Source organism: Agrilus planipennis, unplaced genomic scaffold (assembly GCF_000699045.2).
Source record: "Agrilus planipennis isolate EAB-ADULT unplaced genomic scaffold, Apla_2.0 scaffold181, whole genome shotgun sequence".
NCBI classification, from domain to species: Eukaryota; Metazoa; Arthropoda; class Insecta; order Coleoptera; family Buprestidae; genus Agrilus; species Agrilus planipennis.
Genome location: NW_020438858.1, coordinates 186,322 through 211,295, shown reverse-complemented (window position 1 = coordinate 211,295; position 24,974 = coordinate 186,322). Strand labels below are relative to the sequence as shown.

At 32.8% G+C, this 24,974-nt stretch overlaps 1 protein-coding gene across 2 annotated transcripts in view; it reads right to left on the bottom strand.

The window, feature by feature from the left end:
* LOC108739297 (mediator of RNA polymerase II transcription subunit 15-like) overlaps nt 1–24,974 on the bottom strand; it is a 66,045-nt gene that overhangs the window by 8,369 nt on the left and 32,702 nt on the right. Inside the window, exon 1 of one of the 2 annotated variants that reach the window (XM_025974976.1) lies at nt 24,838–24,859. The exons of the other annotated variant lie outside the window; for it this stretch is intronic. The gene's annotated coding sequence lies outside the window, so the exon portion shown is untranslated. Of the gene's footprint in view, nt 1–24,837; nt 24,860–24,974 lie in introns of those variants that run through there. 2 annotated transcript variants of the gene reach the window in all.

The following is a 24,974-nucleotide window of genomic DNA, read 5'->3' as shown; positions in this document are numbered from 1 at the left end:
TAAATTGAAACTGTTACGAGAATATAATCATTTCAAAATGCATTATCTAATTCGGTAAAAAACGCACATTTCAACGGTATCGCGGTCATAAAAGTTACACATTTTTTTGTTGGAATTTTTTTTATGTCACACGAACAAAAGTACGTAATTTTGTGAACGTGTGGGGTGTATTTTTTTGACAATGTCTATCTGAAAATTGTCCAAAACTAATCGAACTCTCAAAATCATTTGAACAAAGCGTAGCACCCCAACCCTCAGAACCTTTAAATCGCATTTATTGGACTTAACATTACTTTATTGGTTATTACAAATATAAAAAGATGGCTTATAGTATTTCCATGAATTTCCTTCTGTATCATGTCGTATTTTTCAAAAAATGATGCCCCCTTTTGATGAATACATGTAATGGAATACTTCTCTGTTAGATTCTTAATTCGTCATTAGTGTGTACTTAAAAAAATGTTAATTTTGAACTTCCGAAAATCGTGGTAATAAATAAAAAAAAGCTGATTGAAGAAAATAAATAATTAGATCATTTTTGATTATTTTGTGTTTTGGGAGTAATTTTATTAATTGCTGATAAAATAACGAATTAATTGACTGTCAAGATATGAGAAGATTGAGAACATTTATTCACTTTATAGTGGAGAAATGACGAAGAAAAATAAAAAAGGACCGATGCGTTGAGGAAGTATAACGTCGTAAGTAGCATTTTTTATCATTATTTCTGGTCAGAATGTGTAAAATTTAGTAAGGCAGTGAAGCGTATTGTGTGGAATTCGACAATCTGTTCCGGGCTGATGGCGCAAGAGTGCCCTCCCACGAGACCCGCCGACTGCGGTAACTGCGAATGCTTATGCATTATTCAACGAACATTCAATTATTTCACGAATTATATCCACACACCCCAGCGTCACCGTCACTCATGATCCAACACAATTAAGAACTTCATTGGCTCCTGATTTTATTGCAAAATTTTCTTCCTATAGATACAATAAAAAATATTCAGAAATTTCGAAACAATTATAAATTAAAACCGGTCAAGTAGGAAGGTTCCGTATAATGGAAAAGTTTAAAATGAACCTATCATCATCATATGGTCGTTAGACTTAAGACCATAGTTGGACACGCACCTTCACTCCTTCATATCCTGAGTTAATCTTCGCATTTCCCCAAAACTAGAACAGCCCACATCATTAACTATTTGCGAACAGTAATCTAGTCTAACTTTACTCCTCTTAACTCCTGTTTCTGCCTCTAATCTGAGAAGGTGCCCTATCAACCTATCTCGCCTACTTTTTATTGACTTCCATAGAGTCCTCTGTTCTCCTATTCTTTCTAATACCTCTTCATTTCTAACCTTCTCTACCCACGGTATCCTCATCATTTGCCTGTAACACCACATTTCGAGCGCTTCTAACCTTTTCTTTTCCGCCACGCCCACCATCCTTGTTTTGCACCCGTACAGTGCCGCGCTCCAAACATACACCTTTAACAATATTTTTCGAATTTCTACATTGATGATTCGCGAGCATAGAAGTGACTTAGACGATTCGACCCTGCGCTATCGTCTGCTTTATTTCCCTAGTACTCCTTCCGACCTAACTTATCTGACTTCCTGAATACCTAAAATCAGCCACTTCTTCAAAGTTTTCGTCTCTTATCATTATATTCGCACTTTTTCTACTTTTTCTTCCCTTGCATACCAATATTTTAGTTTTACTTTTATTTATTTTCATACAGTAGTGTTTTGTCAGTACCGCTTGCATTTTATTTAAAGCTATCTCTAAGTCCTCCTTGCTAGATACTAATACTGTTATATCATCTGCAAATCTAAGCATACTAATCTTTTGCCCCTGTATATCTATCCCTACAGTTGTACTCTCTTTAATGATGTTGATCGCATCTTCGATGTATAGATTAGACAGTAGCGGTGACAGTGTGCATCGCTGTCTGACTCCCTTCCTAATATTTACTTCTCTAAAAAAATGTACCTATATAATAAGAAATTTTAATCACGATCAGAAATCACTTTTATCAGTACTCGATAATGGTCATTTCAATATTCGTTATTTGAAAATGGTTTTCAATTATTTTTAGGGTTCCGCACCTCAAAAGGAAAAAGGAACCCTTACAGGATCACTTCGTTGTCCGCCTGCCAGCCCGTTTGTCTGACTGTCAAGACCCTTTTTCTTAGGAACCCGTGGAGGTATCAAGTTGAAATTAATATCAAATACTCAGATCTGCAATCTCTTGGAGCTGTGAGAAAATCAAATTTCTAAGTCATCACAATCAACAGATACCGCCGTTTATACCGCATATTTTGAAGCTCGGAAAGGAATCAAAGCCTACAGGATACTTCCCGTTGACATAGAATCATAAAATTAGGCAAGAGGCAATGATTTATAGCGCAATTAAAGGGAAAAATCCGAAAACCGTAAATTTGTAGTTACATCATAAAAAAATATGAACTCTAATACGTTTTGGAAACTAATTTTGTTCGTTCAAGTTCGTACGGAAACCTCGCCCTTGGCTGTTTTTGTTTTATTCTATAATAAGTAAGCTACATGATATTATGAGTAATATTGTATATAATTTGTAGCTCCTTATGTAACGCCGTTTTTCCGAATGACTTGGTAACAAAATGTCTAAAAATCATTTTTGATGGCTCCTTTGATGTATTTACAAAAAATAGATAATTGTGTTTGTACTCTGATTGTAGTCCTACTCTATAAGGACATCCACAACTATATTTCATTCCCCCTGAACCGCTTTAAATATATTTTTTTATAACTAGTCTATAAAGTCTCTTATTTCGTTTAGATCTTAGAATTCTCTCAGAGATAAAAAAACACTAAAGTTCCATTGGATCCTTCGGGTAAACCAAGATGATACTACTTTCCACTTTGTTGAAGCAATTACTGTCGCAGTTCTAATACCAGGTAGACGTAAAATTACGTTTTTTAAAATGCAATTATATTCTTTATATTCGCTATTATTTGTTGGTGGCGAAACGATGATGGGGATTTTATTTGATTACGGAGCCAAGAGAAACGAAATAAGAGAATAATGGGAACACAGTGAAACAAATAAGCAACATAGGAACGAGATACAACTTGCACAACATTCTACCCCAGTTAATGTTTAGCTTTGCTTTAGTTATATTGTTTCCCGCTGCAATTTACCGTTGAATGCACGCATCCCGGAACAAGCTAAACTGATTACAACAATCTCTGCTAAGCTAAATAGAGTTCATAATTGAAAAAACCACTGGCCCACACAGGGCATTTTGTCTTCTTCGATTAATTAAATCATTTATGGCATACCATGGAAGATTGATTTTATTTTGCGCGATAACGATTATATTGTACATACGTACAAAACAACCAGCTATATTGGCATTTCAATTTTTTTTATAGATACCTATTACGAAGCTACATATACCTACATATGTATATATATCTGCTCTTGTAGTATACAGGGTTCTCCATATCGACGAAAACGTTTTAAGTTTTCCTTTTAACAGTGGCGTAGCCGCAATTGCCTCCGTCCCCTTATTACGGCAAAAAAATGCAGAAAAATAGAAAAATTAAAACTAGTAAACATTCGCTCACGTCGGTCATTTCAAGCTTGTCGACTGCAGCAGGAAATATCGGATAATGTAAAATAAAAATGTGTAATAGGTTGTTTTTATTTACTGTCTTATGCGACTGTTTGTATTTACTATAACTGTATGTACATTGTTAATGATTAAAAAATATAATAAATGAATGCGGTACAATCAANTTTATATTATACAGTGAATCTATTATTCTATTCTATTTTTTTTCATCAGATTTCTTTTCTTTTTCAAGTTATTTAACTGATTTACTCGTGTTGTTAACTTAGGTAAATATTATTGTCGTCACATATGTATGTATGACAATGACATTTGGGTGTCTGTTGTTACCTTAAAGTATTCCGAAATAAAGGCTAAGGAAAATAATAACAAATATATTCTATTTAACATATATCCCTTAGCTGGTGGAGTGGTGAAAAATGGCACGAGATATAAAGAAAGATCGCGCAGCATTATTTTTGAAATAAACGAGCCAAAACAAACCGTACTCGAAATGGCCCTGTTATCTTGTCTGGTATCTGTACGTGTCTTGTTTAGCGATATAAAAAAGCAATCATGTACAAAATCAGCAACGGTATTGAGTATTTCGATGTTACCAGAGGGACACATTTGTAAGCTTGCTTAGCGTTTCGCATCCCCTTGGAATAAGAACTCGTTTAACTTAGAATTTGTATTTATTTTCTACGAGTTCTAACTAATGGTCTATTACACTTTTCGCTTTTTTTCGACTTACGAACCAGTAATTGGTTTTCTTAGGTCCAAAACCATAAAAAAACAATTTCCCAAACATTTCAAAATAAGCGCCCTTAGTTTACTTCCGATGATATTTCTAGAATAAACACTCACACCAAAAAGGCTATAACATAATCTATGATGTTGCTTAACGTTTGACTGATCAAACTGACTTTTATTTAACGCTGTAATGGGGGTAGTTAAATTTTCTCAAAGCGTATAAAAGGTCAGCACCTGACATTTTAGTACAAACCAAAGGAAAATACTAATAAATCATTTGATTGCGTTACCCATTAAGAAAACTTTAGGGGACTAGCTTAGGCACATAAAAAATACAAAATTTTCATATATGTATATACCTTTCAAAATTGCATTTTCGTTGCATTTACAATTTGTTTTAAATATTTATACCGACTTGTTCGATTGTTCTGGTTGACAATAACATTAAAAAATAGTACCTAATTTTGTTTGTTGTGTAACAGTATTATATTAAAGATTTATCTGATTTTTTATAATGATTTTTAGAACAGATACAATTTAAAAATAAGTAGGTCACTGCAATTTGCACACTATAGTATTGTCACAAAACATTACTGACATTGGAACGTATTTATCTACCATTCATAAAATTTTGGTTAATTTTAATTTAATTTAAACATACCTATATAAAAAAAGCATTAACTTCTCGGCTTATTCCATTATTTCTAACTTGATTTTATCTTACGGTGTACTTTCTCTGAAGGTGACGTAGTCACATAGAGGGGGTTAGATGGTTCAACCACCCCTCCATGATTATAAGTTCCAGAAACAATTTTTTTCAGGTAGATATAGATAATGCAGTACAAAAAATGTTTTAAGGCTGACTGTACTGCATTAATTTATTATTATATTTTTATTACTTAATAAAGTATATGTATAACGTAAATACAATAAGGCAACCACGGCAAAAAACCTACCACATTTATTCAATTTTTGAAAGAAAATAAAAACAATTCTTATTACGAAATTTTGTGATATTAGATTACAGCACCAAGTTTTTCTTTTTTTTATATTTTATGCTCGTGAACGGTTAATTTAGAAATTTAGAAATTCGGAAAAGATTGTTAACGGTGTGTTAAAGGTACGAAACATGGACAGTGGGCGCTGGGGAAAAGGTTAGAAGCGTTCGAAATGTGGGGTTACAGGCGAATGATGAGGATACCGTGGATAGACAAGGTTAGAAATGAAGAGGTATTAGAAAGAATAGGAAAACAGAGGACTCTATGGAAGTCAATAAAAAATAGGCGAGATGGGTAGGTAGGACACCTTATCAGGCATGAATGTCTAGTCAGAGACATATTAGAGACAGAAACAGGAATTAAGGGAAGTAGAGGTAGATCTAGATTAGATTACTGTTCGCAAATAGTTAAGGATATGGCTTGTTCTAGTCATAGGGAAATGCGAAGATTAGCTCAGGATAGGAAGGATTGGAGGTGCGTGTCCAACCAGACTTAGGACTGACGACCTTATGATGATTTGCAGCTCCTCAAAATTGCCACATTGCTTTTTTTCTCATGTCTGAGAGGGACGCATGCTTGAAATTATCAATATGAGCGAGTGTTTATGTAAATTTAATTTGAAAAATTTTTATTTTACGTAATTGGGTTTTATCTTAACTGCCCCCTTAAGCAAATTCTAGTTAACTCTTCGTTAGAAGAAAAACTTAAACCTGTTCACTGTTTGCCAAGATTGAGAAGCCTGTACCCTGCAGGAGCTTACATACTTGTACGTTACTAGGTGATACAAAGCATTTGAGACCACTTCCATTTAACCTACCCTGATCTAACCTATTTTCACCCCTTAATGCGTAACACTTAATTCTTAACATTTTTCAATAGTTCTGTAATGTACTAGTATAAATGACCTTTACGTCTCTAGCAGCAAAAAAAATAGAACTTTGATATAAAGTTACGATAGTCTTTACAGATTACACCCCCTTAATTTGGCCCGGCCACAGAATGTTTTTAGGGAGCGTCTTTTAATAACGTGAGGCGATTTTGGCGACTTTTTGACCCCCCTCACCCCTTGGCGAGGTATCGAGAGATTTGGTTTGACCCCCCCTATTTCATGTGAAATTTTTCAAAATGTGTATGTCCGCATAATCACGATAAATATTATTGTATACACTAACTCCATTAATAATGAAGAGGCATACTTTATTTAATTTAACCCAGTTTATTGCAATATTTTACACTGTTTCTTATGGGAAAAAAATTACGCGATCTTTACCGAGACCTCCTCTACCCCTCTCTCCCCCAAACGTCTTACGTAATTAATGGATTAATTAATTGTGTTTATTCAGTAAGTGAATGAGTGACATTTCGCTTTTTCATATTTAGATATATTTATTATAGAGAAGAAAGCATGTATGCATTATTCACTACGGGTGAGTTGAGAATCGAGCACAGGGATACTGTATTACATGTAATCATCAAAGGACAGCATCATCTTTTGAAAAATACTACATGTTATAGGAAAATTCGTATACATACCTTTAGTCATCTCTTTGTATACCTAAATAATAAAGTAATACATGATGTTCAAAATATTTTGTGAGTTTGGTTGGTTTAGGACAATTTTTAGAGAAGGAGAAATTTTAAGATGGACGTGGTCGAAAAAATATGTTCCACACGTCCACCAAAGTATATACTTTTGCTCGTGAGACATGAAAATAAAAATGCCAAAAACATTTTTATGTTCGGTAAACATTATGCCATACCTGTATGATACATCGCAGTCAAAGCGGTGCAAGAACCAGTATCAGGATGACATCTTGGGAAAACATTTGCAAAAGCTGATGAGATAAATGTAAATCTAAATAATAATTTGATTGCTATTGCACAAGAGCTTTTTTGTGATTAATAAACAAAAAAAATAATTTGTCTATTTTTAAATTTACGACAACAAAGATTGCAGAAGGACTTTTCCGAGAAGTCACCGAGGAAAAAGTGAAAAACATAAACATTACAGATGAAATGCAAATAATGTTTAGGAAACAAAACCACATCTACTTGTATTTGCAGTTTTCCAGTTTTATTTCCTGCAAAATTGTACACTACATCCGTCTATGTAATTGGTGGATATCTAATGTCAGGAGGTTTTCCTCTAAATTCCCGTTTAAATCGAAATTTTCTATTGGACACAATGCAAGGGTGAAAATGTAAGCACACCTCCAACTTTGATACGGGGGCGTGGTTGTAGAGGGTTGATTTTCGCAACTTCGTGATCACTTCTTGTTCGAAATTCGAAGGGAAGCAACCAGTTAATTAACCCTCTTGAGCTCTATTATCTCGCGAAAATTAATAAAGTGAATTGTGAAAATTTTCCGAGAACGCAAACCAGTTCCACAACAGGGTAAGACTTTTACCACTCTAATTGCAACTATTTTTATGCATTTGTTAAAAAATGAAATAACCATGAAGTACCATTGAATAGTGCACCATTAGAATTAGTTAACCATTCAAATCAGCATTGACTCGAATCGAATATCTAACGAGAAAATAAAAAAAGATAATACTAAATTTTTTAAAATCCTCGCATTTTCAATCGTGATACAAGACACTTGGGTCCGATAGCTGAAATGCTAAATTTTAATTTTTATCAAAATCATATTCTTTATCGTTATTTTAAGAAAACAAATAAAAGTAGCTATGTAATGTTTTTCTCTGTATCAATGATCAGTTTCAAAAGAATTGTGTCCACTATGCCGTAACTATATACTGAATTTTCGATGGTTATCTTAGTAACGGTCTTTTTGTATTTGTAAAAGTTTTACATTTTAATGTCACTCGAGTTAGTTGAGCAACTTCACAAATGTGACTGTGATTACCAACAAGGAGACAAAATACTATCATTTCATAAAATCATTTTGGCCATTTTCGTAATTTTTGTATTTTGCAACTTTTCTAAATGGTAAATTTCACGAAGTATATATCCAAGTTCAATTATTATAATACCTCTTTTAACATCACCGTAGAGGAAAAGGCAAAAAATCCTACTTAAACGTCTATTTTTGCCCTTTTTACAGAATGGAAAGTGTTGAAACGCTGTCACATTCCCCTAAATTGCTTACTGGTCCCACTAAACAAATAGTTACCTCTAAACCAAATAATCAGGTTAGTACTTACGATATAGCATTTGTCCCTTAATTTACTGAAAATGTAACCTTTATAAGTCCCAAAAAATCCAATAGAAATGTGTATATTCATGAATGTTTATAAATTAAATTGAATCTCTTGTTGAGTAAAAACTAAAAATGTTTAAATTAAAAGGAAATAGGTACACGTTGTTGATAAAAGATCAGTTAAAATTGATAACAATTTTTAATATTAAAACACAAACGTTTTGTTTAGCTTTTGGGAAATCCTTGAAAGGAAACACCGCAACTGTAACATTATAGGTACACAATAGATATTTTTACTCGAATTGACGATAAAGCTACATACTTGCCAAAGAAATTAGTATTAAATGCCATTTTATTTTTTGTTTCAATATCGAGCTAGGTGAGGTACGTCTATACATGTTTCAGTTTCAAGTTGGAACTGTTATTCTTTACGGAGTACCGATTGTTTCATTGGTAATAGAATCTCAAGAGAGACTTTGCTTGGCCCAAATATCCAACACATTATTAAAAGAGTACAGCTACAACGAAATACACAACAGAAGGGTAGCATTGGGTAAGCAAGTAATAGTAGGTACAATAAGAAAGATCAAAGTGACAATAAGGGTTTTTTTCTTATTCACAGGTATCACATGTGTCCAGTGTACTCCTGTGCAATTGGAAGTACTTCGTAGAGCTGGAGCAATGCCCGTGTCTTCCAGACGTTGCGGTATGATAACGCGTCGCGAAGCGGAAAGATTGTGCAAAAGTTTCCTCGGAGATAATTCTCCACCGCGTTTACCGGAAGATTTCGCTTTTTCCGTTCACCACGAGTGTGCTTGGGGTTGTAGGGGATCGTTCCTTCCATCCCGCTACAACTCCTCCCGAGCTAAATGTATAAAGTGTTCGGTGTGCGGTCTTTTCTTTTCGCCGAATAAGTTCATCTTCCATTCTCACCGGCTCACGGCCGCTGACAAATACGTTCAACCCGACGCTGCAAACTTCAACTCATGGAGAAGACACATGAAGCTGAGTGGAAACCCACCGGATGAACTGGTGCATGCTTGGGAAGACGTAAAGGCTATGTTTAATGGAGGAACTCGGAAAAGACTGCTCTCAAACCCGACATCGTCCCAAGCTATCAAACAAACTAAATTGGACAAAGACCAGAGCAGAGCTAGGCCTATAATACCTACACCACAAATTATCAATTACCAAGGAATGCCATTGCCCATCTCGAGAGTTTCCATGGACTTTATTTACAGCAAACCGCTCAGTTTTTCCCCGTTTTCAACGTTTCCATGGTTGAAAAGGAGTCCTGTCATTTTACCTTACGAAAATCCATTTTTTCCGTTAGAAAAAGGGTATCAATCGGCATTTAAACCTGTTAATCCTATTACTGATGTTATTCCGCAAAAAACGGAAGATTCTGATGACGAAGTCGACATTGAAACCACGGATGAAAAAACTGAAGAAATAGAACGAAACTGTGGCGAAAAGGTAAGACATTTTGTTGATGCAACTCTAATACTCTCTTTGCGGTTTTGATAAATAAATAATGTAATTATACATGTACTTAGTTGTGATTATAACCGCAAACTTTTTGTATTTAATACATCTTTCGCTCGTGTCAAAAAGTCATTTTTACTTCTTCCAGCAGTAACCTGCCTCAGATGTACAATAAAAATAGTTAATCTAAGGATTAAACACTATTTCTTATGTCACAGATATTAGAGCAATTTGAAACGCTAGGTGGCATTAAGAGTTGAAATAATTTTACAAAACCAGCAGTGGATGCTGTAGCAGTTCGGTTATATCTAATCGTAAAACAAAAATATGTACTCGACAAATAAAACAATATTATACTAGCTCCACCCTAACGTAGGGCAATCAAAATATTTATGAAGCAATTATTAAATCGATGGTAGGCGCCTATCAAGTTTTCTTTCTGTGAAGAGTGAAGAAAGTGTATCGTTAAATAATTGCAGCAGTCCATCGAAAGGCCTAATTAATAATTCAAATTTAATTTTGGGAAACAGTGGCGTCATACAGTGTTTACATTTAATCCGTTTGAAAGGTTGTCGCGCCAGCGTTAAACACAAACACTTCAGCATTGAATTACACTCACTAAAGAGACTAATGTATTAAACGAAATAGGGGCGTATCTTTAATTTACTAATCATTTCTGCACCCAGTTCGATTATTTAACGTAAAACGGACTTTGACGATTCTATTTCCTATTTCAAAACTACCGTCAAACTTTAATTGAAAATGCTACCGACGCGTTCAATCGTTTTTGCTTTTATATGGAACTTAATCATCAAAACCAACTGTATATAACTTTCGCCACAAGCGACTTAATCTAAATCGACTCTTTTAATTACAAATTCAGATAGAGATCAAATAAAATAAATACATTTACGAACCAAATTTGTTCCAAAAATTAAAAATTATGAAGGAGAAATAGCGAACGATTTTAATGTTTTAAAGTTCTGGGCCCCAACAAATATTGTTTAATTATAGTATATCGTAATTTCGTGATTGTATTCGGCGTGCAAATTTATTCGGATGTAAAGGGAAAATGGTATTTTTGGCATATTCTAGGACATAAATCAAATACATTATTATAGTTAAATTAGACGTTTCACGGGATACCTGGTGAAGCATTCTTTTATTATAATAAATGAGCAAGGAATACTTAATACTTGCAAATTTGGTAAAAGCCCCAACGTACATATTTATTCGGATAAAGGGGAGGAATGGTATTTTTGGGAAATTGTAAGTCATAAATCAAATAATTTATTATAGTTGACATATTGACATATGTTTCGGAGAGTACCTGGTGAAAATTTCTATTATTATAAAAACTGAAGAAAGAATAGTCTTTTATTATAATAAACGTAGAAGAATATTTAATGCTATATTGAATAGTAAAGTTTCACTAAAAGCTTCAACATACATGTTTATTTGAATAAAGGAGAGGAATGGTATTTTTGGCAAATTCTAGGTCATAAATTAAATAATTTATTACATTTGACATATTGACATAAGTGTACCTTGTGAAAAATTCTTTTATTATAAAAACTGAAGAGAGAATAGTCTTTTATTACAATAAACGAAGGAGAATATTTAATACCTGCAAATTTAGTAAAGTTTCACTAAAAGCTTCAATATACATATTTATTTGAATAAAGGGGAGGTATGGTATTTTTGGCAAATTTTAGGTCATAAATCAAATACATTATTATAGTTGAATTAGACGTTTCACGAGATACCTGGTCAAGCATTATTTTATTATAATAAATGAAGAAAAAATATTTAATATCTGCACTCACTAAAAGCTTCAAGATACATAAATATTAATTTGATTAAAGAGGAAGAACGGTATTTTTGCAAATTTTAGGTCATAAATCAAGTAATTTATTATTGTTGATATATTGACATAGTTGTTTTGATGGGCATCTAGTGAAAAATTCTTTCATTATAATAAATGAACAAGGAATACGTAATATCTACAAACTTGGTAAAGATTTATTAAAAGCTTCGGTATATATATATTTATTTGAATGTAGGGGATTGTATTTTTGGCAAATTCTTGGTCGAGAAATAATTTATTATAATTAAATTAGATGTTTACCTAATGAAACATTCTTAAAGTATAATAAACGAAGAAATAATAACTAACACCTACAAATATTGTAGTGTTTCACTAAAAACTTCGACATACATATTCATTTGAATATTTTGGCCAATTCTTAGCAATAATTCGAATAATTTATTATGGTTGATAAGGATGGTTCGCAGGGTACATTATTTTATTATAATAAATAAAGAAAGAGTACCTAATGCCNTGCGCGAACATTTCTAATTGAATATACTAAATTATTAAAAAATACCTAATATTCACAAACTTGCTAAAATAAAGACTTCAATATGCAAATTTATTAACTGATAAGGGAATAATGGCATTTTTGGAGAATTTTGCACAAAACCTACTATTAAATTGTTTTAGTGAACGTTTACCAAGCATTATTCTTTCATTATTTATTATAAATAAAATTTATTTATTTAGCTTTATTTGTATTCACTCATATAATTATATTTATATTATACAGTGAATCTATTATTCTATTCTATTTTTTTTCATCAGATTTCTTTTCTTTTTCAAGTTATTTAACTGATTTACTCGTGTTGTTAACTTAGGTAAATATTATTGTCGTCACATATGTATGTATGACAATGACATTTGGGTGTCTGTTGTTACCTTAAAGTATTCCGAAATAAAGGCTAAGGAAAATAATAACAAATATATTCTATTTAACATATATCCCTTAGCTGGTGGAGTGGTGAAAAATGGCACGAGATATAAAGAAAGATCGCGCAGCATTATTTTTGAAATAAACGAGCCAAAACAAACCGTACTCGAAATGGCCCTGTTATCTTGTCTGGTATCTGTACGTGTCTTGTTTAGCGATATAAAAAAGCAATCATGTACAAAATCAGCAACGGTATTGAGTATTTCGATGTTACCAGAGGGACACATTTGTAAGCTTGCTTAGCGTTTCGCATCCCCTTGGAATAAGAACTCGTTTAACTTAGAATTTGTATTTATTTTCTACGAGTTCTAACTAATGGTCTATTACACTTTTCGCTTTTTTTCGACTTACGAACCAGTAATTGGTTTTCTTAGGTCCAAAACCATAAAAAAACAATTTCCCAAACATTTCAAAATAAGCGCCCTTAGTTTACTTCCGATGATATTTCTAGAATAAACACTCACACCAAAAAGGCTATAACATAATCTATGATGTTGCTTAACGTTTGACTGATCAAACTGACTTTTATTTAACGCTGTAATGGGGGTAGTTAAATTTTCTCAAAGCGTATAAAAGGTCAGCACCTGACATTTTAGTACAAACCAAAGGAAAATACTAATAAATCATTTGATTGCGTTACCCATTAAGAAAACTTTAGGGGACTAGCTTAGGCACATAAAAAATACAAAATTTTCATATATGTATATACCTTTCAAAATTGCATTTNTATTTAACGCTGTAATGGGGGTAGTTAAATTTTCTCAAAGCGTATAAAAGGTCAGCACCTGACATTTTAGTACAAACCAAAGGAAAATACTAATAAATCATTTGATTGCGTTACCCATTAAGAAAACTTTAGGGGACTAGCTTAGGCACATAAAAAATACAAAATTTTCATATATGTATATACCTTTCAAAATTGCATTTGTTTTCTTTAATAAATATAAAATAAGAGGTTTATGGAAGAAATCTTTTAAAAAAAGGGTAAATAATTCTATGTCTGAATCATTGGACCAAACTTTTTATTTCAAAATTGAAATCTATAACGAGACTTATAGAAGAAGAGTTTTAAGTTCTAGCAAAGGCTCTTATAACCAACTAGTGATAAGCAAAGCAAGACTGTCTCAGACTTTGGTATTGGTTTTGGTCTTGCTTATTCGGTCTTGGCCTTCGTCTTAGTCTTGCGTGTTAAGTCTTGATCTTGTTCATTTAATCTGATACTTACGTTTTTTTTTTTTAATAATTCTTCAACCACAAATTTTTCTATTTAATTGTGTTAAATATCTGAAATTTTCTGTCATAGATGCGAGCTTGTCATGACTTTGAAAGAAAATAATGTCGATGGTTATGAGAATTATAAAAAATTAAGTTTAATTAACTTGTTCTACCTCCAACGCATAAATTGTCCTTTTAGCGAACAAAATAGTCAAGGTACTTGAATGAAATCAAAAATATCGAAAAAAAAAAAATTGGTTTGTCTCTATATTTCAACCATGTGTTGAAACAAAGAACACTTACTCCAAGGACATTCTTGTACATCCCTTTTTTCAAACAGTGACAAAATTTCTTTTTTACTATATTAAATGTTAAAATCTAGAAAATGAAACTAAAAATGTTTTGTTCCAAGAAAAGAATATATTAAAGTTTCTTTAAATAGTTTAACTCATAAATCCACCGAAAGTAATAATTTTTCGTTTAATCCTGCGTGTTTGGTCTTGGTCCTGCATATTCGGTCTTGGTTTTTGTCTGGGTCTTATTCGTTCGGTCTTGGTTTTAGTCTTGGTCTTGTTCGTTCGGTCTTAGTCTTGCTAGTATAAAGACTGTCTTGGTCTTCGTCTTGCGAAAATGCAATACCAAGACTACCAAGACTGCCAAGATCAATTTTGCTCATCAATATAGTCAACTTTTCTAATTTTCACTTCAAAACAAAGGGTAAATGATTCTGCGTCTGAATCACTGAATCAAATTTGCTAATTTTCATTTCAAAATAAAATTCTTTAAGGAGTTTTAAGTTCCAGTGAATGCTTTTATAGCTTTTTTTTCTAATGTTCGCTTCAAAATTATGATCTTTAAAATAAACAGAAGACATTATTTAATCGTAAGAAATGGTAAATGATTCTACGTTTGAATCATTGAACCAAACTTTCCAACTTTTATTTCAAAATTAAATGCTATAAAGAGATTTATAGAAGACGAGTCTTAAGTTTAGGCAAAGACTTTCACACTTGGAACTTTCCTATTGTTTACTTCAGAATTGTATTCTTTAAAAGATGAAAAACAAATTTATAGAAGACAAAATTTGAGAAAGGGTAATCATTGGATCAAATTTTTTAATTTCCAATCCAAATTAAATTCTATAGGGAGGTTTATGCAAGACGAGTTTAATGTTCCAGGCTTTCACGCCTAGACCATTGCGCGAACATTTCTAATTTTTACGTCAAAATTATATTCTTTAAAATATGAAAAAAAAAAAAGATTTATATAAGGTTTCTTAAGAAATAATAAATAATTCTGTGTCTGTATTTTCTATTTTTCATTCCAAAATTAAACTCCATAAGCAGATTTACAGAAGACATGTCTTAATAAGTTTCAGTAAAAGCTTGCATATTAGACGTACTTCTCTAATTTTCTCTTCAAAATTGTAAGAAATATTTATAAAACATGAAGTGACAATGAGTCTAATCTTTCAAATTACAAGTGTTTAATTTTTATTTCATAATTGTAACTACATATTTAAATTGATTTATGGGAGATTTTTATTGAGTATGTATGAAAAAAATCTTTTGGGCCTGTATTGTTAAAAACGACAATAATTTTGAGCTTACATNTTGTTATCACAGATAACTCTGATTCTTAATTTACTAACGTGTTTTATTATAATTAATAGCAATTTTAATGTAGTGTTTGGTAGGTACATGTCTTCTAAGTATAAGCGAAAGCTTTCGCGTCTATGCCGTTAGATAAGGACAGGTCTGAGCTTCCATAATGTAAAATTATCTACTTAATTTTTGAGAATTATATTAATTGACAATTACAGAATACGTCTTTTGAATATAAGTTTTTATGTCTGTACTGAAAAGTTATAATAAATCTGATTTTCTAAAATGGAAAATTATCTGAGGCATTTTTACGTCAAAATTCCGGGCCCGCTAAAGAGATTGATCCCATGTGAGGAGTGAAAGGGTAAATGGGAATTCCTAAGATCAATAATTAAAGCAAAATAATAACTATGCTACGCTTTCATACGAGGGTTAGTAAATACCTTTCATCTACAAATAGCTTTTATGAGGGCTTTCTTATGCTTAATTATTTTTTTATTTTAGAAAAAATGATGCCGAAAATTACCTATTTAATACCGCACTCGAAAACTATTGGCACTATGAGATTATACGATTTTTCTTACTAAATTATAACTTCTCAAAGCTTAGAAAATACCTTCCATATCCCAATAACTTTACTAGCACTTTTCTAGGATCATTTTAAGGTACGGCGCGAAGGACAAAGACCGATATTTTCATGAATGCAATATAGAGCAGGACATTCAATCTTATACACATCTGTCCTCAATTCTACACTGAAAATATTTAGGAGTTTGTTGCACTCCCTTATAAATCTGAGCCTTCAGTGAGCAAAATTTTCTATTCTGCATTATGTATCTTCGAAATACATTTTTTAAGAAGATTTATACACAACGTCTTTTGATTAAGGTCAAAAGCTTCCGCGCATGTGTTGAATTATAACATGGTTGAGCTTTCGCGCTTCTGGTTGAAAGCTCAGCCTTTTCTGATATGTTTCAGAAATTAAGTTTGATGGTAAAAGATACATGTACGTAACTGGTAATATGTACGGCAGGTACCTAGTTATGTTTAACTTTGAACAAAAGCATATTGAAGGAGGAGAGCACCACAGCGTCGGTTAAACGCATTATGAGCTTTAAACGCGGGAAGAGTGTATGCCTTAATTATTCAAGAGGCTATAGACGAGAGTAATTTTAAGCTTTTGTTCAATCGAACAAACGCTTAAGCTCATTGTTCGAGTACATCATCATTATAATTGCTTTTAATTTACAGCAGTTTCGTTTCCTACTGTTGTTTGCCTACAGAGTAGACATTGCGCAGCAAAATGTATTTACCCTAAAGCTCTATCTTTTGTATTATACTATTATCGTACGTACTTAAAATCAGCGATAAAAATGAGTGTAGGAATATATCTATGTTAACGGAAATGTGTGTAATCCGTCGTTGTTTACAATTCCTAGGAAATTTATATAATTCCTAAAATCGCTCGGAAATGTGTGAAACGAATTATATTAAGACACATTTCCTAGGAAATATATACATTTGCTAAATAGCAATCGGAAATGTATTACATTCAAGATGTCAATGGGTACACGGGGTTAGCGGAGAGAGGAGAGGGTATTATGTCATTCGATCAGACGATCGCATTGGAACCGCGTAAACACAGATAACTCTAACAAAATAATTCGAAGTGGTCTGTGTTCCGTCGAAACTGCCAGACGCGGATCGCGATTTCGATGTTTTTGGATCTCATCAGCGCGTCGCAGACAGCTCCAACAGAACATAGACCAACTTTTACCTGCTGTCTTAACAGCGCGTTTTAGAAAATACTACAAATGGCGCGGTAAACGCTATCTGTAGTACGATACTACATTTTAGGATTACGTATGCTCCAACAAGGTCCATTTAAAAACGCTGAAACGAATCCCGGCGTAGCTAACTTCAACGTGATAGGCACGTTTAAAAAGATCGAAATCGCGATCCGCGTCTGGCAGTTTCGACAGAATACAGACCACTTCGAATTATTTTATTCGATTATGGTAACGTGGGTAGAAAAGGTTAGAAACGAAGAGATATTGGAAAGAATAGGAGAACAGAGGACTTTAAGGAAGTCAATAAAAAGTAGGCGAGATAGGTTGGTAGGACACCTTCTCAGGCATGAAGGTCTAGTCAGAGACATATTAGAGGCAGAAACAGGAGTTAGGAGGGGTAGAGGTAGACCTAGATCAGATTACTCTTCGCAAATAGTTAAGGATGTGGGATATTCTAGTTTTAGGGAAATGCGAAGTTTAGCTCAGGATAGGAAGGAGTGGAGATACGTGTCCAACCAGTTTTAGGACTGACGACCTTATGATGATGATGATGATGGTAACATGCCTGTCAAGTAGTGGTTAGCTACGCCGGGATTCGTTTCAGCAAGTAGATATCCATATATTTAAATGGACCTTGTTGGAGCATACGTAATCTTAAATTGTAGCATCGTGCTACAGATGGCGTTTACTGCGCCATTTGTGGTATTTTCTAAAACAGATAACTCTGATTCTTAATTTACTAACGTGTTTTAGTCATTTTATTCACAGAAAGCATTAGTTTTATATATATCCTAATACAATTTAGGAATTTCATACAATTCCTAGGAAATGTATACATTTTCCAGGATATGTGTGTATTAAAAATCTTTGAAACAATATTTAAATAGCCTCGGAATTGTATGCAATTCCTAGGAAATACATTTCCGGTAACATCTACACTTTCATAAATTACAAACCATAATTACCACTGTAATCAAAAGGTTTTCTAGTAGAAATTTAGTAGGTTATCATTATAACGATTTAACCTAAATCCATGATAATTAAAAAAGGCCCCTTCTTTTGAAGCGTGGCAGAAACGCAGTAGCGCCCATTAGGTAGATTCGTAGACCTGTAGAAGAAAGAATAATCTTAGATGAGTGTAATCCCTTGAGGAGGGCTGACCGTATTCCGTATTTTTATGTTCACTAAATCCTCCGCCCTAGGCAGGCTGCGATGATTATTTACGGGACAGTATAGGACTTATCGCCCGTACCACTACCCTATCACACGTGCGGTAAAAATACCGTCTTAATACCTTTACCAACTAATTGACGGTTTCTCTTATTTTCGTAGCACAAAGAGGTGATCGTTTATTACTCAAACGTAAATGAATAAGAATCAGACATACCGCAGACTCCTTTGTGTATATCAACGTAGATTTAAACATTTTACATACGCATAAGACTAACTTTTTACAGGAAATACCAAGGCAAAGAAAGGTGCGGCGCAAGAATCAAAGAGAACGAATCGTCCGTAAGTAAAAGAAAAATAATTCGTTCAATTTTAGACTAAAGAACTGCGGCGAGTTTCTTCAGCAAAAGGGCGTTGTTACATTCGCTTTCGGAATCAGTTGCTTGATAGCGTTACGTGTTACACATGTTAATATAGGTAATATGATCCATTTGTCGACCCGCGTGTACAAACTACGGAACTCCAAAAACCGGTAAAGGAAAAACAAATCGATTTTAATTCCTCATTCGTCGCTCCAACTATTTTATAGGCTTGCAAGAACATTACATGGACTGCATTCGACACATAAAAGAAATTCTATTATTATTTATTTTTTAAAAAGGAAAAAAATAGTTTTATTTAAAATCTGTCTACCTACTAAAAAAATCAAACTACGAAATTTAATTTTTCATATGAATAAAAAAATTATTTCTCATTTCAAAATAAATATATGTAGGTACATTTTAAATAAAATTAAAAATAACTAAATTGACCCAGTACAGTAAAACTTTTAATAAATGGAACAGATAGGTACCGAATTGTTCATATCTCACAAATAAAAACAAAATTAGTTAGTACACTTAATAAGCAGTTATAAATTTTTTATCGTTTTCAGTAAACCAAATTCTACAGAAGTAGAAGCTGGTATTAGAATGAGACGATTCACCAGTTCTCTTTTACTAATTCTGTTTTCCCTTTAGTAAAAGTAGAACCTATTCACAGGATAATTCCCTTGTCATTTGGCAACAGAGTTAATTTAATCTGACATTTCTAGATTGAATGGGTGATTCTAAAATTACTTTAGAGAAAACAGGAGGGTGATAGTCCAGCAGTGTTACGCCACCACCCCCGTACAAAACGAGTACATTATGTCAGGATCTGCTAAATCGACCTAATTCTTTTGAAACGAAAACAAAATGTTAAAAAAACTCGGATACGTATATTTTAAAACGATGAACAAAATACCTGCCTGTTCTTTCTCCAGACTTAATTCAGGCAGGTTATAAATTAAGCAAAGTTTGAAGGAGCAGCTCCTTTAATTAAGTTTAACTAACTTTATTTTTTAACTTTTATTACTACGGAAATCGAAATTTACGGTTTAAGTCCTTATGAATACAAATAAGCTTTTGAATTCTCTAAAGAACTTCGAATTCTATGCATATATACAGGGCGAAAGGGCAAATGATTAACATGCTTTGCGGATAGTACAGCAAGGAGCAGTTAAAGATACAGTAGACTCTCTCTATAACGATTCTCAAGGGACCGGATGTTTTCATCGTTATAGAGAGAGATCGTTATATAGAGAGAAATATTTTTTTAATCAAGTAATGCTTTAAAATAAAAGACCGTACTATGAACAATGAAAAAGCACAATGATAAAAAAGATAAATTGATATAAAAAAATCACAAATAAAATTACATAATGCTTAATTAAAGAAGTCTTTCAATGTTGTTTGCTTTTTTTTGGTCTTCCAAAGCATAGACCTCACTTTATCTTCAAGACGCGAAGCATCCTCTGACGCAGTTGGCTCTTCTTCATGGTGAGCAAAGAATTTGCGGAGCACCTTAGCAGCCTCCAGGGCTTGTAGAGGGGTTGGGACTGGTTAAGTTGAAAATAAACACCCGCTCATTATTTTAAAATTGACATGTAAACAAACACAATTGTTCTGAAAACATCGTTATAGAGAGAGCGATATCGTTATACAGAGAGTAAATTACATTGTTCTTATGTTAGACCAAACATCGGTGTTAAAGTACATCGTTATAGGGGAATTATCGTTATAGGGAGAATCGTTATAGAGAGAGACTACTGTAGTTTGAAATAAAATGAAACCGTTATTGAAAATTAATAAAAATAAAACACAAATATTAGTATGTAAAGGATACAAAAATAGGGCTAAAGTTATATAATAGAAGATTGTAAACTAGAAGATTTTCGATTAATATTTAGGGAGTCAGATAATTTAAGATGGAAAAAGCGATGGAGATATAAAAAAAATCACTTTTGTACTTGAGATCGATTGGTTTGGAAATTCGACAAAGATTACTAAATGTGTATGTTTGGGTACGGCTCTGTATGGATGTGAAAAAGGAATAGTTCGCTTTGAAAACTGAGTAAGTATTAGAAAGACTAGAACAGATGCTGGCGTTAATAAATTAGGCGAGATAGGGTTGAAAGGACACTTTTCAGATACGAAGGAGTAGCTATGCTAGGAGGATGATAAGATATCGCGGTTAGAAAAAGTTAAAAATGAGTAGATATTAGAAAAAGTAGAAGAACAGATGCTGGCGTTAACGAAATAGGCGAGATAGCTTGGTAGGACTCTTCTCAGGAATGAAGGGCTAATTAGGCTAAGAGGGTGTTAAAAATACAATGTTTAGAAAAGGTTAAAAATTAGTAGGTATTTAAAACAGTAGGAGAACATATGGTGTTAACAGGATAGGCGAGATAGGACACCTTCTCAGACATGAAAGGCTAGCTAGGCATATTAAAAGAGACACAGGAAGAATAGAGATAGTCCTAGACTAGATTACTGCTCACCAATACTTAAAGGTGCAAGTTGCTCGAATTTTTGAGAAATGTGACATTGGCTCAAGGTAAAATGAAATGGAGGTGCATGTCTAACCACTCATCAGACTGAAGATTATGAACCCATTTTCTATGTACATACATACTATCAGACAAAAGTAAAGCAACTCTAAAAAAATGATCGCGTAGGTATCTTTGAGATTTTTTTAAATATTCAACCAAATGTATTTTCCCTTATTTTGGTATGAACATAAATGTAAATAAAACAAAAATATTGGTATACAAAGGAGATAAACGTGACGTTGAGCTAAGGAGACAAAAAATTAGAACAAGTCCCTGATTGTTGATATCTAGAAAGTCGAGTAACTCAGAATGGAAGGAAGAAGTACAAACTTAAAGTAAAAAAACGCGCAGGATTGAGTTGCTGTTAACAAAAAGAAATTACTTAATTTAGAAATTCGAAAGAGATTGTTCAAGGAGTACTTTTTAGTACGGGCGCGACGGAAAAGAAAAGATTAGAAACGTTTAAGATATGGATAGGAAAGGTTATGCTGAGGAGGTATTGGAAAAAATAGAAGAAAGGGCTTTATTGAAATCAATATAAGGAAAAAGAGAGAGAGGATGGTAGAACCTTTCTGATACATGAAAACTTATTTAGCATTATACTAGAACAGAAATAGAGACCCAATTGGATGATCGTTCCCAAAAAGTTATGGATGTGGGACGTTTAGTTTTAGGGAAATGCGAAAATTTCTCAGGATAGGAAAGAGTGGAAACGCGTATCCAACCAGTCTTTGGACTGATCACGATACTAATATACATATGTAAATAGGCACCTTCTTACATACAATTTTTCAGATCGGTGATAAAGAGATGTCTGATCAAAAATCGCCGGATGAACAAACTCCTTCAGGCTGCACAGCTGCTGAATTCACATCATGCATCTCTAGCAGAATTTGGAATTTGTCGCGGTATACTCACGAGAAAAACGAAAAAACTACTTTCCTCTGTCCCGGAGAGACACAACGAAACTTCCTGCACGATCCAGGTACGTATGTGGCAAAAATTTTAATTTTTCTTTATGGAATGCCAATTTCTTTTTTAGGCGAAACCATTTCAAGATTACCATCAGCGGTGGCACCTGCAGTAAACTACACCATAGCCACGTGTACATCAAATACGACATCTATATTAAACGCCGACGCCAATAACAAATTATTCTATTAATATACATATTCGATAGTACTAAAATAAATATGTTTATAGTTTAATAGAGAAAAAAAAATAGAAATTGGCTGACTAATCAAACCCCCGCTTCTCGATTTAGTCAAATTATTTTTTACATGCCCAATTAAGTGCAACCCAAACTAGGTGTTCACTCGCATGTTAATGCCTGTTGTGTGTACTCAGTAAAATTTTGTCTAATTCATGAAATAAGCAACGAATTTACCTATTTTATGAAAAACGCATTTATTTCACGCATATTTGCCTATTTCAAGAAAATGGATTGTTATCGTAGTTAGCTCATTCTTTTGTTTACAGGAACGCGGACCTTAAAAAGCATCCTAGCAATTACATCGTTTCTAGCGTTGACCAAAACCTACTGACTCTTTACAAACAGCTAATTTAAAACCTAACTGTTTAATTTGCATGATTCTCTATTTCAGATATTCGGGAAAATTGCATTTCCTAGTATACATATACATTAAGGTAGGATTTTGCTTAGCACATGAAATCAGTAAGTTCACTGCCTATTTCATGAACTAGACAAAATTCTACATAAGCAGGAGCGTCATTACGTGTATGGCAGAATCCAGAGCTCAGTACGTCATTAAAATTAATTTTAATTTTATAAACGGTCGATAGCGTGAACTGTAGCTCTTAACAACCCTGTACTCTAGAATTGTATTTTAAAAGATAAGAAACACAGGAGAACATAAACAATATACTCAATGGCTTGCTTTCCTTTTTTTCTTTGATTATAATCCAAGGACGTAGCTAATAATGATGTGTCCGGGTGGTCCAATTCCCATGCATTCAAAGTTCTATCCTATATGCTGGGCAACTTGAACTTACCCTATATAACGTAAAATTTAAAATCGCAACTTTTTAAGTTTACATAATCCAACACACTTTGTTTAATTGATTTTATTTATTAATGCAAATATGTAAAAACATTGCTTTACTCAACTCCACAGTATTTGTTATTTCTTTCCTGTTTAAGATGATTGAAAAATTACTTAAACACCAAAAAAAACCTAGTAAAAAATAGCAAATACAAGAGGAGTAATGCCAGAATTACTACTGGTTATATGAAATTTAAAATGAAGAACGATCTCACCCTTGGCCCAAACAAAACAAAAAGCTTGCTACGTCCCTGTTATACTCTGGCCAGGGTTCGGAAAAGAAACGTAACGACGCCCCTGCTAATAAGTAAATTAAATAAACAAATGAGCTCATTTCAACCCCTTCCAGTTGTTGTCGTTAATTTTCAACTTACATATGCACATTTACAGATATGTGAAGTGGTAGGAAATTAGTCAAGAAGTTTTGAATGATGCAAACTTCAGCGAAAAATAGAAATCAAAAAGCAAGTAGAGTAATTTGATTAATTCTTAAAAGGTTCGTAGTTCAAACAAATGTAACGCAATATATATATATAGTAAAGTAACTATCATTACTGTGGATTTAATACATTAGTAGATAAACATTGTAAAATGGTGTAATTAAATAATGAAAAAAGTTAATTGAAGTTTTCACAACGTTAGTTATATACAATAGTTGAAATTAACTTGATGTAAAATGGAATGTTTTATAGCAAAAAATGAGTATGCTTTCGCGATGGTACTTGCTCAATAAATAATATATACATATATATATATATATAGCAGTGGTATATACATAAAAATGCTTCAATTTTACTTACTTACGTATGTGTGTAGGTAATGGTTTGAAATATGTATATTCTTGGACATAAAGTACTATCTATACATATATAATATATATAAAAAGTGTAAATATATTTAATATAAAATAAAGGTGCTATATAATACACGAGGAATTTCTCATTTTTATATCCCACAGCTAACAATAACATGTAGACTACCCAAACTACATGATTGTTAACAACAAACAAACTGTTAACATAATTTTTAAAGTTCAACTATTAAATTAAAAGCATTAACGATTGTTATTGACATTCACAATCAGCCTATGCATTTAGTTTATAATGCGTGTGTACAAATCGCTTATCACGTTCATATCAAAAGCTCATTAGAGGTAAACATGGTATCCATATTTCAATAGCACCATTATGATACTTAAATATCAACATGGTATACGTATAAGATAAGGAATGCCAATTTAAAAATAATTTATGTATTATATCCTACTTTTCTTACGTACAGTGTCGTAGAAATATATTGGACAACTGAAAATGAATAAAGGCCTTAAAACATTGAACACGAATACAGAATTCAAAAGGTAACATTTACGAAAAACATCAAGTATTTCCTCCTATTTTCTTGTCTTATCTTTCGCTA